Source organism: Gorilla gorilla, chromosome 5 (genome assembly GCF_029281585.2).
Source record: "Gorilla gorilla gorilla isolate KB3781 chromosome 5, NHGRI_mGorGor1-v2.1_pri, whole genome shotgun sequence".
Lineage (NCBI taxonomy): Eukaryota > Metazoa > Chordata > Mammalia > Primates > Hominidae > Gorilla > Gorilla gorilla.
In genome coordinates this window covers 133,178,883-133,196,223 of record NC_073229.2, presented here as the reverse complement: position 1 = coordinate 133,196,223, position 17,341 = coordinate 133,178,883, and the positions used below count along the sequence as shown (strand labels likewise).

The 17,341-nt window shown below is 36.9% G+C and overlaps 1 protein-coding gene and 1 long non-coding RNA gene across 2 annotated transcripts in view; one reads left to right on the top strand and one right to left on the bottom strand.

Annotated features, from left to right (window-relative positions):
• SESN1 (sestrin 1) overlaps positions 1–17,341 on the top strand; it is a 106,565-nt gene that overhangs the window by 66,057 nt on the left and 23,167 nt on the right. The gene's annotated exons all lie outside the window — the stretch shown is intronic.
• Positions 507–17,334, bottom strand: LOC129534259 (uncharacterized). The gene is made up of 4 exons (XR_008680781.2): positions 17,209–17,334; positions 5,679–5,805; positions 4,757–4,838; positions 507–1,013 (listed from the first exon to the last, which is right to left on the bottom strand). It is a non-coding gene; the product is annotated as an uncharacterized lncRNA (long non-coding RNA).

Below are 17,341 nucleotides of genomic sequence, written 5' to 3'. Positions count from 1 at the left end.
GGCTGGTCTTGACCTCCAGGCCTCAAGTGATCCACCCTGGGCTCCTGAAGTGCTGGGATTACAGGTGTGAGCCACCATGCCTGGCAGAAGATGTCTTATACACTGATGGGTGATAATATAAAATGGTACAACTACTTTGGAAAACAGTTTGGCAGTTACTTAAGAAGTTAAACCTGGCCGGGCGCAGAGGCTCACGCCTGTAATCCCAGCACTTTGGGAGGCTGAGGCGGGCGGATCATGAGGTCAAGAGATCGAGACCATCCTGGCCAACATGGTGAAACCCCGTCGCTACTAAAAATACAAAAATTAGTTGGGCATGGTGGCGCACGCCTGTAGTCCTAGCTACTTGGGAGGCTGAGGCAGGAGAATCGCTTGAACCGAAACTGGGAGGCGGAGAAGGTTGCAGTGAGCCGAGATTGCGCCACTGCACTCCAGCCTGGCGACAGAGCGAGACTCCATCTCAAAAAAAAAAGTTAAACCTATACCTGTTATATGATTTAGCCATTCCACTCCAAGCCAAGGGAAATTAAAGCATATGTTCACACAAAGCTATTCAGAATTCGTACAGAATGTACTATTCTGGGTAGGTGAGAATTTTACCCATAAAATGAAAATCTTAAATACAAAGAACTTTTTCTCTGTTGACTCTTCTTTGGTCTTTTTCACACTTCCTTCTGAGATCATTTTGCTTCTTCCTGAACTGACACTCCTTCAGTTGAGGATCTGTTGGTGGTAGATTCTTAGTTTTTGTCTCTTAAAATGTGTTTCTTTCACTTTATGAAAGATAGTTTCATGTGTTAAATACAGTTCAACAATGATCATTTTCTCTCAATATTTTGATCCTCTGGCTTCCATTCTTTAAAATTAGGCTGTCAGCTTAGTTTTCCCTTCGTAGGTAATCTGATTTTTCCCTTTCATGGACTTTAAGATCTCTTTCCTTGAAATTTTTCAGTTTTACTGTAGGCCAAGGTATAATTTTTTTAAGTTATTCTGCATGAGATTCATTGTGCTTCCTGAAAAAAAAAAAAAAGTATTGGTGTCTTTAATCTGTTCTGGATAATCCTTAACCATCGTGTCTTAGAATATTACCTTTGTCCTATTCTTTCTGTTTTCTCCTTCCAATTAGATATGTATTAGACCTTCTATTTCATCTTAACATGTCTTTTATTTTCTCTCTCATAAATTTCATTTCTTTGCTGTATGTGCTATATTCTGGACTCTTCAGATTTACTTTCTAGTTTACTAATAATTTTCAGCTATACTGAGTATGCTGTTTATTGAATTTTAAGTTTTAATTATTATAAAAACTATTTCATTCATTTTGAAATCTGTCTAGTTATTTTTTGATAATTTCCTGTTTCTCACCCATACTTTCTATTTCCTTTAAAGTTTTAAAAAGCATATTGAACTGGTCTTCTGTATCTAGTATCCAAAGTCTTTGCAGATGATTTCTGGCAGTCAGACTGCATCTGACTTTGCAGTCTTAGGTGATTACTGTTTCCTGTAGTCCTCACTAATGGCATCTTTTTGCATAGTACTTTTTATTATTGTAAGCTTATATTCATTGGAATTGTATCTCCTTCAGAGAAAATCTCTATTTCTAACTGGAACCTGGGGGACATAACCAGACCACTTTATACTAAATATTTACCTTGCTTTTAAGAGCAGGTAGGTAATAAGGGAATTCATCCCCCACCTCCTTATGTGTGATCCACCTTGTGTTTATGAATATTCAGGGGAGATTTTACCCCTTCCACCAAGAATAAACATTAAAACAGGCAAATCTTCTGTCTTCTTTTGTAAATGGGGTGTTTTTCCTTGTTCATGCTTTGAGCGTTTAGCCCCTTGGGTTTTGGCTTTATGATGGATGGGGTCTCTGATCTCCCTCCCAATTTCCCAAGTCCTAGGATTTGCCTTCTGTTTTCTGTGCTGCTGCTCTAGGTCCCTGGGGATCCACAGCTGCCAGCCTTAGTGCTCACTGTCTCCCTAGACTCCTCCTGTCGGTGGGTTTTGGTTTCTGAGGATTTCTGTTACTTTGCCAGTTCGGCCATTTTAAACAATATTTCTTACACACAGGTCTCCAATTTGTGATAGTTCCACTTAACAATTGTTTGACTTTACTAAGGTGTGTAAGCAACACACATTCAGTAGAAAAATGCTATGGAAAGTAGTACGAAACTCACAATGCTGGGCAGTGGCAGCAAGTGACAGTTCTCAGCCACATAATCACAAAGACAGACAACCAATACTCTACCACGTTGCCAGATGATTTTGCCCAACTATAGGCTAATGTCAGCATTCTGAGCACATTTATGGTAGTCTAGGCTAGACTATAATGTAGAAGATTTGGTTTATTAAATGCATTTTTTACTTATGATATTTTCAACTTATTGAGTCATAACCCCATTGTAAGTTGAGAAGCATCTGTAGAAATATTTTTAGGTATTTTGTCCAACATGAGTAAGAAGCACTAATATCGAGGTCAGTTTTTAACCTAATCTGGGAGAGGGTGGTGCTATCAGGGCTTTTTAAGGCTTATAGGACCATTACCCTTATAGAAAATGGCTTCTTGCTACTGTGCTATCCAAGTTCTTATTTCTGCTTTACAGAATTTTTCTGATTCTTCCTTTGTGATTAAGTGCTTCACTATTCCTTTTTTCTCTGCTATCAGTTTAATGGTAGTCCCTATGCCCTAATAAGTTACTATGGACTTAGAAACTAGATAAAGAAGCTTGTTATAATTTTGTACCAAGTAAAAGTAAATTGTCTCTAAGAGAGGCAGGTGAAGGGTTTTCCACTGAATATGGTACATATGCTATGGTATGTAAACTTTGTGACATCTATTTTACATCTTTTTTTTTAATTTGTTCTAGATTCATGAGATTGTTTTTTAAAAAGTCAATTGAGATATAATGAAATGTTGCTATATCAATAGTCAACATCTATTTTGGCAAAAATTACTGATTTTCAAATGTGTGGGAAAACATTTTAAGGGTGTGTGTGTGTGATCATTGAATTTCATTCTACAGAAAAAAAAATCGCTCATTCTTTGAGTAGGCAGTAACATATTTAGCCACTAAGAACAATCTACAATATTCTCTTATGCTTTAAATATATGAAAGTGACTTTAATAATGATTATTTGACAATGTAAGTCTTCATTTATGTTTTTATATTTTTCCTTTTACATAAAATGTTACATTTTGTTTATGCTAAATGGTAATTTTACTCATTTTATTTTGTTAGATCCAAACCTGTTGCTTTCTCTTTAGTGTTCTATGTGCAAAGCCTGTAACATAATGAAAATGCAGTTTAAGTACCTATTTGTATGTGATGTGCCAGTAGTTGTAATTTCAAAGTAAGATAAACATATGTCCCCAAACATACTTCCCCAAATCCTTGCACCTGGGACAGAATGTACTCTTAACATAGACCAAAAGGGACTCATAAATACTCTGTGGTTGTGCCTTAAAACTGAACACAACATAGGCACATCCACTAACATTATTTATAAAAGTATCAAAAAAACATAGTGGATCATATTTTGGAGGTTAACAGTCACTGTTAGCATGGTAAACTGTCAAGTGGTAGAAGATTTTCCTTATTCAGCATGATAACATTTACAAACTTTTGTTCAGAAGATGAAATTTTAGAAGACTTTTGAAGGAAGTTATGATAATGTGTCCTTAATGAAACTCTGAGAGAAGAATGTTTACAAGTATCAGGGAGAAATGTATAAAGTTTCAAAGGGGAACCATAAGTAGATAAATGGAATCAAGAAAGTTGGGATAGGATTAACATGTATGAGGAGGGCAGTAATTAGGGAGAAGATATATTGAGAGATGTTATAGAACATTTTTATTTTGTCTCAATGGGGAAACAGTTCAGATTTGCTGGAGAGGGATACTGTTCTACTGATCTGGGTGGTCACAGAGGGTGGAGTGAGCAGTCATACAGAGCAGATTGCAGGGAACATAGTGCAGGCGAAGACAGGAGAAGATGGTAGGAGTTAGGGTCCCTTGGCCTCTTTCTGATGGGCACACAATCACTGGAATATTAACATTAACAAAACTAAAACATTATCAGGCAGCATTATGGTATAGTAGAAAGAATATGCTTGAGTTCTAACCTTTACTCAGGCCCCTTGATGTGTGGCCTTGGGTTAAATACTTAACCTCTCTGACTTTCCCATTTCTAAAATGAAGATAGCATGTACCTAAGGTGTTATGATAGTTAAATGAGTTAAAATACATAAAATGCTTTAGAACGGCCAGGCATGGTGTTTCATATCTGTAATCCCAGCACTTTGGGAGGCCGAGGCGGACAGATCACGAGGTCAGGAGATCGAGACCATCCTGGCTATGGTGAAACCCCGTCTCTACTAAAAAAAATATATATATATATATAAAAAATTAGCCGGGCGTGGTGGTGGGCACCTGTAGGAGGCTGAGGCAGGAGAATGGCATGAACCCGGGAGGCGGAGCTTGCAATGAGCCGAGATCGCACAACTGCACTCCAGCCTGGGCAACAGAATGAGATTCCGTCTCAAAAAAAAAAAAAAAAAGCTTTAGAACAATGCCTGATGCATACATATGTTTTAGATATTCTATTAATATCAAATAGAAACTAGTATAGCATTGCCCTGCTTCTGGAATCATATCTTAGATTAAAAATTTGAGTTACTAGTTTAAAAGCTGTCCATCAATTGGCATTCATTTACGTAACTGCTACAATAACAATTAGCTTTTCAGCATTACATGCTTTTGTAGTTTAAGGCATTCTTCATTCCTCAGTCCAGGTGCCCCGTTAGGAGTAAAAGGACTTCAAGTGGGTGCATCACTATAGGAAATTAAAAGAAGAAAGGAGAAAGGAAGAAGATATGGATGTTGTTCTCAAAAAATATATACTGGGAAGGAAAAAAAAAATGCCTGGCACATAGTAGGTGCTTAATTAACACTGGTTGACTGAATGATGAATAAATAAGACTAGTATATCCACATATATAAATTTTTATAAATTTAACCAATCCTTTAGATATAGTATATGTGTATTAATGAAACTTTCAGTAATATTTGGATGGATACTGTTCTGAATTATTAGGGTTTAAAAGTCCCCCCAAAAACATGAGATTGATACAGAATTGATGTTTCTTCCCCAAATGATATATTAAAACTACCTTTTTTTCTGATTCAACATAGCTTAGTTATCTGTGACAACTGAGGATAAAGGAGAAGGATGAGGCCAGGTGTGGTGGCTCATGCCTATAATCCCAGTAGGAGGCCAAGGCGGGCAGATCACTTGAGGTCAGGAGTTCGAGACCAGCCTGGCCAACATAGTGAAACCCCGTCTCCACTAAAAATACAAAAAAAAATTAGCCAGGCTTGGTGGCAGGCATCCGTAGTCCCAGCTAATTGCGAGGCTGAGGCACGAGAATTGCTTGAACCTGGGAGGCAGAGGTTGCAGTGAACTGAGATTGTGCCATTGCACTCCAGTCTGGGAGTGCAAAAAAAAAAAAAAAAAAAAAAGAAGGATGAGGCAAGATATGACTGATAAATAAAACCTAGAGCTAGTCTCCAAACTTTTCCCCTACTCTAGGGTTGTATGGAAAACAGTGAAATATTGGGGGAAATACACATCTATACACTTATTTTACAGCATCCTACAATGTTATTAGCAAACCTCCTTTGTTTTAAAGTACATGGTGGGCTCGGCAAGATGGCTCACAGCTGTAATCCCAACACTTTTGGAGGCTGAGGCGGGAGTTCACTTGAGTCCATGTAGCCTGGGCAACATAACAAGACCCCATCTGTACAAAAATGTCAAAATATTAAGACAGTCATGGTGGCATGCCTGTAGTCCTACCTACTCAGGAGGCTGAGGTGGGAGAACCACTTGAGCCCAAGAGTTCGAGGCTGCTGTGAGCCATGATCACCCCATTACTGCCTGGGTAACAGAGCAAAATCCTATCTCTAAAAAAGAAAATAAAGTGTCTCCTAAAATGGTGGGTGAAGGAGGTTATTTATGATAATGACAAAGCAAACTGTTCTACTTTAATTCCTTTTTTAGGGAACTACAACCATCAAATAGTTTAAGTAATATTTGAAGAGAAAAGAAGTGTTGTTCATGATGATAGTCACAGAAAATATTGGAAACTGCTTTAGAATATAAATTTGGCAAACTGAAGCAAAATGAAGAAAACTGTTAACTATTGTTTCACAGTGTTTTTGTGTCTATATTGCAGGTAATGCTCTGTCAGTTTGAGCAAATCTGAGGTCTGTGCTAAATATAACAGTGATGAAATCTGTAACTCTTGAAAATCCCTTCTAAATCCTCTGAAAACCTTCTCTCCAAGAAGAAGGATATGTATTGAGTGATAGAAATAAAGAGGAAAAAACTGTATAGAATTGCACTGTGCAATTTGTTCAGTTTGCTTGATCCTGCATTTGTTTTGAAAGTTGTATTTGTGGTATGGTTGTTTTTACTAGTATTTTATATTTTTGGATTTGGCCTGTAGCATTTCACTGGATATTTCTACCTTTATTTTCTACCCACAGCAAGAAGGAATATTTCCCACAAAATTTTTTTTAACTAAAAATACACTATTATTTTAATGGTAACTTGATGTATACAGTATCTGGCATAATAAAGATGAAACAAATAATCACTACAATACTAAAATCTAATCTATTTTGCCAAGAGTTGGTGAGAAGATTTTATCAGTTACTTTTAACCTAGGACAATATATCCTGTTTTATAATTTGTTGTTTTCTCTTGTGACAATATATAAAAAAAAGAAAAAAAGAAGCAGCTTAGGCCTCACGGGTATCTGGAGCAGTTGAGTCCTTACCTGTTTGTCTGCTTTGTGATTGGCTAAAAGCTGTTGCTAAGCTTGTGTTTTTGTTCTTAGGGAAAGTTAAAAGTTGAGTGTGACCTATTTGAACTGCATCCTGCTGCTTTTGACTCTGCTTTGCTCTTTCACCTGATCCACATACTTTTTTCTGGCATCTTTTGAAGTTTAGATTTTTTAAAACCCACTTATGTATAAATTTAGTATGCAATATTTGAAGATTGTGACATTTTAATGCGTATTTATGATCTACAAACTAAAGTACTGTAGTTTAATTTTTAAAATCTAATTGAATACTTGAAAGTTGAATTTATTGACATAAAGCAAGTTCTAATTGTAGAAAGCAAATGCATTATTTTAAAACCTGCCTGTTATACTAAAAATTATCTGGATATCAATAATATCTTTGTTAATAAGAGCAAATCCAAACTACTTATTTTTTTTCAGTTGAAATGTAATATGAAAATAGTTACTAGGTCAAATTTTTATGATTTAGGATAAAGACTATTCTTGCTCATACTGGCATGTGTGTCACTAAAGGATAAGAGTGACTTTATTTATGTTTTCTTGAAGAGGCTGAAAGGACTGATAATGCTTTAGGTTATAGACTAGACCCAGGACAGGCTAAATGAAATTTACATTGTGAAGGTGAGTTTGGTCTATAATTCAGTAGAGAAACATGAACTGTTGTAGTTCCAACAGCTTTTTCTCTTTAAGGCTCTATTTGGCATTAATGAGAATAAGACTTTGAACTAGATTCCCCCAGCACTCTGCTGGAACCGGTAGAAATTATTGGAGCATTCTCTGAACCTTAAAGCCTGACCCAAGTCTTGGGTGAGTGATGTAGAGAGCCACAGACTAGCTTGGATCCTCCAAACCTAGTGTGAGTTCCAGGATACAGATCATGAGGGGTGTGTGTCTGTGTGTGTGTGTGTGTGTGTGTGTGTGTGTAGAAAATGTGTTTTAATTTCTTTGTCAGCTTAGTCTTTAATAAAACAATATTACCAGAATTCTGATGTATATAGTATCTAAAACTGTAAAAGTGTTTTATCAATAAATTATTTAAGTTCAAATAAGAAAATTCATTATCAAATCAATTAGTGAAAACAGTGGGGCTATTTTATATTTTATATTTTCAGAAAATTTGAAATTAAGGGGTTATGAATGATGGTTGCAGTATTTCTATATTTTCTTATATGCATAATATCAAGAAAATCTGATTCACACAGGTAAGTGCTTTTGTGGGTTTTTGAAAATGTCTTTATACTTTCATTTTTTATCGTGCTCTACATGTTCAGAGAAACTTCTCTAGTAATGAACTATAGAAGTCATCCCTGAAATTATAGACTTAGGTAAATGGTTTTGAGTGAAAACTTTTTAAATAGTTCACCTTGCATTCTCAAGATACTCTGCAGTTAAACTGATCCAGAAGCTTGAACAAAAAAGTGAAAAAAATGATTTCAAACAACTACTTGCATTCTTTATTATAAATATAAAAGTTAAAACAATAAGCACCAAAATGTACAATATCCACTAAAAACTAAGGAATCATGATGGGATGTGCAATCTGTTCCTTCAACATTACAAAATTGACAGTTACACCCTTTCAGGAGCACGTACCAAGCAAATGTGCCTGAGCCTCTCCTGGCATCTTTAAAGCAAAATATCCACTTGCTGTAGCAGTTCACTCACTATTATAGTTTTACTTGAGCTGATGTAGACAGGCATTAATTTTTTAAAAGACTAGAACACATAAACTATACCCCTCCTAATCACTGACACATTTATACATTTACAAGAATGTTCAAATGTGCTCACACAGATGGTGGGAGAGACATTATTTAATAACTGAATTATTACTGGCAACAAATTGTTGTTTTGGCAGTCTCCATTGAATTTAATGTTGATATACATTTGTAGGTTACTTTGAAAAACAAAGTTCAAATCCAATATTTTATAATATCTCTAAAGTATGTGTAAGGAATGGATTTTAAGAAATATAATTTGAAAACCACTGATAATATACAAGGAAGTCCAGAGCAGGAAGGGGCCAGGTTCTAGTTAGCTGAAAGCATATAACTCTGGATAAAATCAGGAATTATATTTTTGCTATTTCTTATTATTATTATTGTTCTATAGAAAGAGACAGGGTTCTCGCCATGTTGCCCAGGCTAGTCTCAAACTCCTGGCCTCAAATGATCTTCCCACCTCAGCCTCCCAAAGTGCTGAGATTACAGGCATTAAGCCACTGTGCCTAGCCAGGAATTATATTAAAAGATTAGAACTTTAGAGCTGAAATAAAGTTTGAGAGATCATTAAGTTCAATTGCCCTTCATTTCAAATTTAAAGGGATTACAACTAGAGAGGTTTTCAGGCTTTTTATTTTTTCTTTGCAAAGGTAGTAAACTAGATGACCCTCCATTTAATGCTTCCTAACAGAATCCCAAGCTATCTGCTAATCTGTATGATTTATGTAAGTGGTTAAGTCTAACTTTAAATCCCAATCTCGAATTAAGAGATTTCTGCTTGTTCATATGATTTAAGAAATGCATATATTTGGGCCGGGCGCGGTGGCTCACACCTGCAATCCCAGCACTTTGGGAGGCCAAGGCAGGCGGATCACGAGGTGAGGAAATCAAGACCATCCTGGCTAACATGGTGAAACCCCGTCTCTACTAAAAATACAAAAAATTAGCTGGGTGTGGTGGTGGGTGCCTGTAGTCCCAGCTGCTTGGGAGGCTGAGGCAGGAGAATGGTGTGAACCCAGGCAGTGGAGCTTGCAGTGAGCCAAGATTGCACCACTGCGCTCCAGCCTGGGCGACAGAGCGAGACTCTGTCTAAAAGAAATGCATATATTTGACATTTAGTAAATATTTACAAATAATGAATGATTGAATGCTAAATGGTTACATAGTATCAAGTTTTCTGTTAATTGGTAAAATAATAGCATTATTTTAAGGCTCAATGCCAAATAGAGCCTTAAAGAGAAAAAGCTGTGGGAACTACAACAGTTCATGTTTGTCTATTGAATTATAGACCAAATTCACCTTCACAATATAACTTTCATTTAGCCTGTCCTGGGTCTGGTCTATAACTGAAAGCATATAAAATATATAAAATAATAGCGTTATTTTACCAATGTAAACTTATACGAACATATATTTTAAAAATTAGACTCATAACACATTAAGAATGTTACCCTCTCCAATTTGTATCATCTGAGTAGAATACTATTTTAGTATTTCTGAGTTATTTGCCAGAAAATAAAAATGCAAAAATTAAGAAAATCATATTCTCTATTACTACAAGCAAAATGATCTTGAATTCCACTCAAATCTGAATTCCTGTAAAAAGCATACATTTTTAAGTGGTATTATATCTTTTATTGTTTGAGAGTATGTTTTGGCAAAACAGAAAGCTAGAATGGATAAGCAAATATAAACATTTTTATTTGATGAACTATAGTCCTCTAAATGTATCTATACCCTTTGGGTAAAGGGGAAAATGGCCCACAGAGTGAGAATTTGGGAGGGCAGAAGAACAGACAGGAAAGTTCAGTGAACAGCATTTTATTTTTAAAATACATAATAACCTACAAGTAGTCTCCAGATGTGGCCTTATACTTGTGCTCAGGTTAAGAATCTACAACTTAATACCCTCTTGGAAAGCAAGAGACCTCTGAAGGAGGCAGAAAGAGAAGGTGGTTTGAAGGATTATAGGACCTACAACTAAAGATTATCAAAAAGGAACTGAGTAGGGGTTCTTTGAACTGTGCAAGAAAAGCACATACTGCAGAATTCTATTCACCACTTGGTAGTAATAATCATAGGGTGGGGAGGCATGGATGGGGAAGGCAGGATAGCTGTTATAAACAAAAACAACTGGATTTTAAAACTTTAGAATATTGTCATTGGTTTGTTTCTTTGAATAAAAATTACCGTTAGTATAAACAAAGCATTTAAAATTCTGTCATGATTAAGCTAATGACTCATTAATATGCATTTAGCCCAAACATTTTAACCACGGGTAAAAATCCTATGGTTAAACGGGATTAGTTCAGTTCCATTAAGTCTGTGGGTTCAGGATAAGTTAAAGATGTTAGGTTTGGTTTTAATCTATTTTGAATGGATAATTTTTAATATTATGCCTGGCTAATTCCTTGTATTTAAAATTATAGGTTACATACTAAACCAGTTCTTGGCCTGTGCACAAATAGAAGCACTATGAGAATTTCATGTGTTCACATTGTTTAGGTACAAATGAAATCTAGCCCCTCAAAAAACTGTTAGAAAAATTATACAACACAGAGTATATTCAGTCTGAGAAATATTTTCTACTTGCATATATTTAGTATCTTTTGTTGCCTTTTTTGAGTTTGTATATTTCCTTCTCCTTCTTTAAAACCTTCAGTAGCGCCTAGCAACATATGGCTTAAAGTCCTACCCGTCCATTTCCCCCTCACATTCACCTTTTTCATAGACCTCATAGTATTCCAAATTAAACCCATTCCTTCTTATTTAACTCAGTGATGATGCTGAAAAGTAGCCTCTAAACATTGTAATATGTCTGAATGAATTCTCCCACTTAATTTTTATCTCAACAGACACTTTCTTTTCTATCACTTCACCTTGGATAGACCTAAGGATTATTTAAAGCCAAACTTGGTTACAAAATGTTCCTGAATCTTGTCAAACAATGGTATCTTGTCAGACACAGGCAGTGTCTGACTTGTAAGTACATGCCTGACTTAACAAGTGATCCATACATGCTCTTGTCAGACCCTGTATAGCTGCTAGCCTGGTAGTGCAGGAGAGCAGTCACAGAAATATCAAAGAAAAAATCAGAGGAGCTTGGGTATCTATGAGTTCCAAGGAGAAGTAGAGAGATTCTGAAAGACAGATTGCTTAGCAGAGCTGAACCCAGTAGAAGCTGATTCCCTCACAGAGCCAGCCTGCCTGCCTATAAACAGGCAGGTTTTGTGGCCCCTAAGCCTCAAAAATGTTTACCTGAATAGTGAACTTGAAATTCATTATTAGGCTTTCAATTAAGCTTAAACAATTTTTTAATGGAAACATCTCTTCAGAGTTCATTCGATACATAATTTTTGAGGGTCTCCTGTGTGCAGGGCACTAGGACATTGGAAATATAGCAGTAAACCAAAAATACAGACATTCTGATTTTATGGAGCTTATATCCTATTGAGACAAACTAAAAAAATAAATAGGAGGTATCAGTAACTTACAAAATTAGTGTGATTTGTTTGAGAAGCCAGCTTTCTTCCTAAAACGTACCACTTTTTGAGAAACGGGGGTCATGTGAGGAACATGTAGGAGGTTGGGTAGATTCAGATGAGATATGTAGTGAACAGGCTTTGGGTGGCATGAGGCCACCAAAGGCCCAGAAAGAGACACTGAGAGGAGTGACAGAAATATGGAGGAGAGAAGCTCTCAAAGCCCAAGATCACCCATTCCATGATTTCTTAAAAACAAAACAAAACAAACAAACAAAAAAACTCACCCTGAGTAAAAGCAAGGGAGATAAATTTTTCTGTCTTCCTACCCTCTTTTCTTGCCTCCAGAATCAAGAACTTAGGTGAATACACAGTTATCAAAATTGTAAATATATATTCGGTAAACGCAGCAACCTCATATAGTGACTGCTGCTTTGGATTCTGAAAGACCTGAGTTCTAATTCCAGGCTGAATTTTACAAGTTTTATAACTTTGGTCAAGTTGCCCATACTTTTAGTTTCTATGTCACAAATTTGTAAAATAAAAATAATTACATCTGCTTTATACATGTGAAGTGTTAAGTGTCTGATACACAGGAGTTAACAAATTACTGGTCTTATTATTATCAGCCTAGAAAACCTGACCGTTATTTAACACATTGATTCTTTAGGGGTAAAAGCAACTTTTAAATTTAAAACCACTGACACTTCTTGGAATACTACTTATTTACAAATATTGGTGATGCCTCATATTTCTAAACAGCTATGTAGAAAGTTAAAACACTACATTTCTAAAAGAGGAAACTCTAAATGAGAGGAAAATACCAAAGACTTGTCAACATTCTTGCTCCTTTAAAGTGATATAATTCTAAAAATTGAAGAACTGAAAAAAAAAAAAGTATAGAGCAAATAAGAGGATCAGTTTAAAGTTCAGTGCTAAAAGGATCTTAATGTACCCAAAACATGATGTTGAAAAGGGAAAAAGTGCTTAGCAGACAAGCTATGTAGATAAAAACAGGAAGATATGAGCTGGAGGAGAAAAATCTAGACAAAATTAGTAAGCAGAAGTAGTCTTATAAACCAGCATTTGTTCTAAATGAAACGTTTTAAATGACAATAGGGGATTTTTCAAGAATGCTTAAACCACATAAATGTAACAAATCCCACTCCCACTCTTAAAGGAGTTCTTTGGTTTAATGGCTAAAACCATTACTGTATGTTTTCTAACCAATTACTGCATGAAGTATAATTCTGATTCCAATGAGGAGACGTGCAAATCTATAGTACAGGGTTTAACATGTGGTCCATAAAAGTATGATTATGCCTTTTAACCTAATTACTGCTTTTTCTACTAAAATATATCTATTCCTTGTCATGAATTGATTATACTTTTTAAAGACCTAATGCGCTCAGGGAAGCCACTTGGTCAGGAGAGCAGATAATCTGAGATTTATCTCCTAAATTTCAAAACAAGAGTTTGAGGCATGATTGCCTCCCTCAAGGAACTTAACTACCATACTGGAGAGACAAAATCCACTGTCATCTTCTACACTTCTCTCCCTTCCCATTGTTCCGAAGACTGCCCTTTTGCCTTGCCAAGATTGCCTCAGCAGCCTAACTCAACTCCTTCCCCCTAGTTTTGCCCCTTCCAATATATTTTTCCAAACCTTAGCTGACATGAAAATCTGATGTCACTCTACAGTTTACAACTTTCAGTAACTCCACAGTACCCTTAAGAATGAAATCCGTATTCTTTAATGAAGCTTAACACTCCCTCATTACTGCTTATCTTTTTTTTTTTTTTTTCCTGTTGCCAGGCTAGAGTGCAATGGTGCGATCTCAGCTCTTCGCAACCTCTGCCTCCCGGGTTCAAGCAATTCTTCTGCCCCAGCCTCCTGAGTAGCTGGGACTACAGGCACGCACCACCATGCCCAGCTAATTTTTTTGTATTTTTAGTAGAGACGGGGTTTCACCATGTTGGCCAGGATGGTTTCGAGCTCCTGACCCTGTGATCCGCCCCGCCTCGGCCTCCCAAAGTGCTGGAATTACAGGCGTAAGCCACCACGCCCGGCCTACTGCTTATCTTTTACCTAAACTCCTTCCGTTACTCTCCTTACCCTCTTTTCCAGACCCATTGAGCTTCCTGTATTCTGCTACCCTAATGGATCACTCTTTCCTTTTTCTGGGCCTCTGCATATGCTAGATCTTTTACTTAGAACTCTGTGTCTATTCTCCCAAACTCTCCCCCAAATTTTCTTTCCAAGGCCTCTCTACTAATACTCTAAGCTGTAGCTCAGGTGTCTTTTTCCTTCAGGAAGCCTATCTTGAACCACCATTCCAAGTGCAGAGTCCCCTAATATTTCATAGTTCACTGTTAAAATCAAGTCATTTGACACCACTCTACTTTTACATAGATTATCAGCTTGCTCTTCAGAAAAATAAGGCTGAGTGCATTACTGCTGAGGACAGATGTAGAGGCAATGAACCTCACTTTGATACAGTTGAGTAAGTTGACCAAAATCTTTTTAAAAGAAAGGAAATATTTCAGAATTACTATTACTTCTTGGATTAAATGTCAGGATTCTTCCTGAGCCAAGTTCATATCACTGCACTCCAGCCTGGGCGACAGAGCGAGACTCCGTCTCAAAAAAAAAAAAAAAGAAATATCAAAATTAAATGTTTAAATAGCAGACTTTGTAAGGTAGCTCTGGCCTGTACTGACAACCTGTGGTAAATATAAAAAACACAGCCCTTTGTAATCACTGTTCTGTGTTCAGGATGTTCATCTTTTCAGCAGATGTTTATTGCATGCCTGTATGTGCTCAGCCCTAGAGGTTGAGAGGAGCAGCACCTTCAGAACATCAGACCTACCTTCGAAATCCTTGGAAAATACTTTTTATTGAATGGTTTGAAACAAAACTTTTCAAAAGTTAAATCTGCACAATGATAGATGCAGGTTAATTAATACATTTATTGGGCTGGGTGTGGTGGCTCACACCTGTAATCCCAGCACTTTGGGAGGCAAAGGTGGGAAAATTGCTTGAGTCCAGGAATTTGAGACCAGCCTGGACAACATATGAGACCCTATCTCTACAAAAAATTTAAAAAGTAGCCAGGTGTGGTGGCCTCTGCCTGTAGTGCCAGCTACTCAGGAGGCTGAGGTGGGAGGATCACTTGAGCCCTGGAGGTCAAGGCTGCAGTGAACTGTGATAATGCCACTGCACTCATCCTGTCTGACAGAGCGAGACTCTGTCTCAAAAAAAAAAAAAGAAAAAAAATTTTAAAAATACATTTGTTGGAACTCTTGGTTACTGTAAATTTATTTGGAGGCAACCTTTTTATGTTGGAGAATAGAGTGACTAATTCACTCTAGTGCTCTATAGCAGAGAACAAGAAATTAGTACTTTTTGAGGAATTTAGGTCAGTCTTTATAGAGACCATAAAGGAATCTTGACATTTAATGGCTTGAAGGTTCTCCATAAACCACTAAATTAGAATATTAAATTAAAATTATTTTTTTCACATAAGGCAGCATTAAATAATAATTTGAAACTATCTGGGGAAAAAAGGAATCCTAATTGGAGCTTCCTATACAATTTCAGTATATCTGAAATATTTCTTCAATAAATATTTATCAAGCACTAAGTATCAGACTACTATATGCATGCAGTTAGCAGTTTTCACTTGCATTTACGTATTTTAAGCCACTTTTGATTTAACTGAATGCATGCTTTTCCCTTGCCTCTCATTAGAAAATGGAAAGATAAGCATTCCTCATTTTACAAATGTCATAACTAAGATTATGCCCTACTAGACAACTAAAACTGTGATTCCTTCAGAAATAAAATCATACCTCAACTCTTCTAGAACCAGAGTCATCATTTTTCACATACTTCTACCTAACTAGCTTTTGCAGCTCACAATCCCATACATCAAGTGCATTTATGTGTCCAACTCATTCATTTACAACCAGTTTATCTTGCAGGGTATGTCATATTGCTGCAAATTGCATGATGTACTGGGTTTGTTTTGTTTTTGTATTTGCTTACGGCTGAGTGGGCATTTGATTGTACTGTTTGTTTTTGTGGCTGTGCTCAGTGGATGAGAGCTTGGAAGCCTCTGTAGCCTTTTCTTCTATATCGACATTAACTCAAAATTGCTTCTTTTGACCAGTAAAAAATATTTTGGGTGCGTTAGCTATTTTTTAAAAGCAGTATAGAGAACATATATCATTCATCTTATTTATTAGGAGATAAATAAAAAGTAACCATTTTGACATGCCACTTTAAACATGATAGTTGAAGAGCTAAAAGAGTAACTTAGTCTTCACTGAGACATGGTAGCGTCACTTCTAAGACTGAAACTTATTTTCATTTATGAGTCCTGTTCTGTGGCAATAACTACTGCTATAAATTCCACTTGTTTCCTTGTCAGAATGTTCCAACTTTTTTTGTTTTTTAACCTGAGCACTTAAGCTTTGAAAACAGCATAAACATGCAAAAAGAGATCTAATTTAGGAATTTGTTTCTTTTAAAGAGAGAGAATAGAGTTATGTAAAGAAATAGTACTGACACAGGACTGGAGGGATCTGGGTTCTGGGCCCAACAATGTCAGTTGTTTTTCTCCTTTGTAACCTGTATTTTCCCAAGTTCCTCATCCGATTTCAGAGATTGAAATTCTGTCTTTATAACCCAGGGAGGGCGCTTATGAAGGAATATTAGAAATTGTAAAGCCTTCGAATATACTTGAGAGGAAAAAAGACGATTCAGAGATAGGCTACCAAGGTTTATTATCTGTGTAGGGGAGTGATATTTATAGCTTTTACGTAGCTTAGCAAAATGAATTTTGCATTGATTATAGGCCGAAGTCCTGCATTCTGCTGCCGATTCAGCGTCGTTTGGGCATTATGGGAAAGGAAGAAGGGAAATTTCAATAGTTTATCGAATTTAGAGAACTTCATTACCCCTGGTGCTGTCAGAATCAGTCTTGAGGTTGGCTGCTGTTTGGTTCTAGGTAAATGGCCGAGCAGGGGTGTAGGGGGCAGATTCCCCTGTCCCTGAAGCCCGAAGACTTGTGCTGCACCTTCCTGACAGTGCACATTCACCTCGCGGCCCTCCAGAGCCCATTCCGTACCTGAGAATTAGCTGTTCGTGGGGAACCTGGGCCCCCGAGGTGATTTTTCACCTCGCCGCGTCAGACCGCCAGTTCCCAGCCTCCGCGCCGGAGGGGCGGCGCTTTGCGGAGACGCGAGCCCGCATTGGCTTGC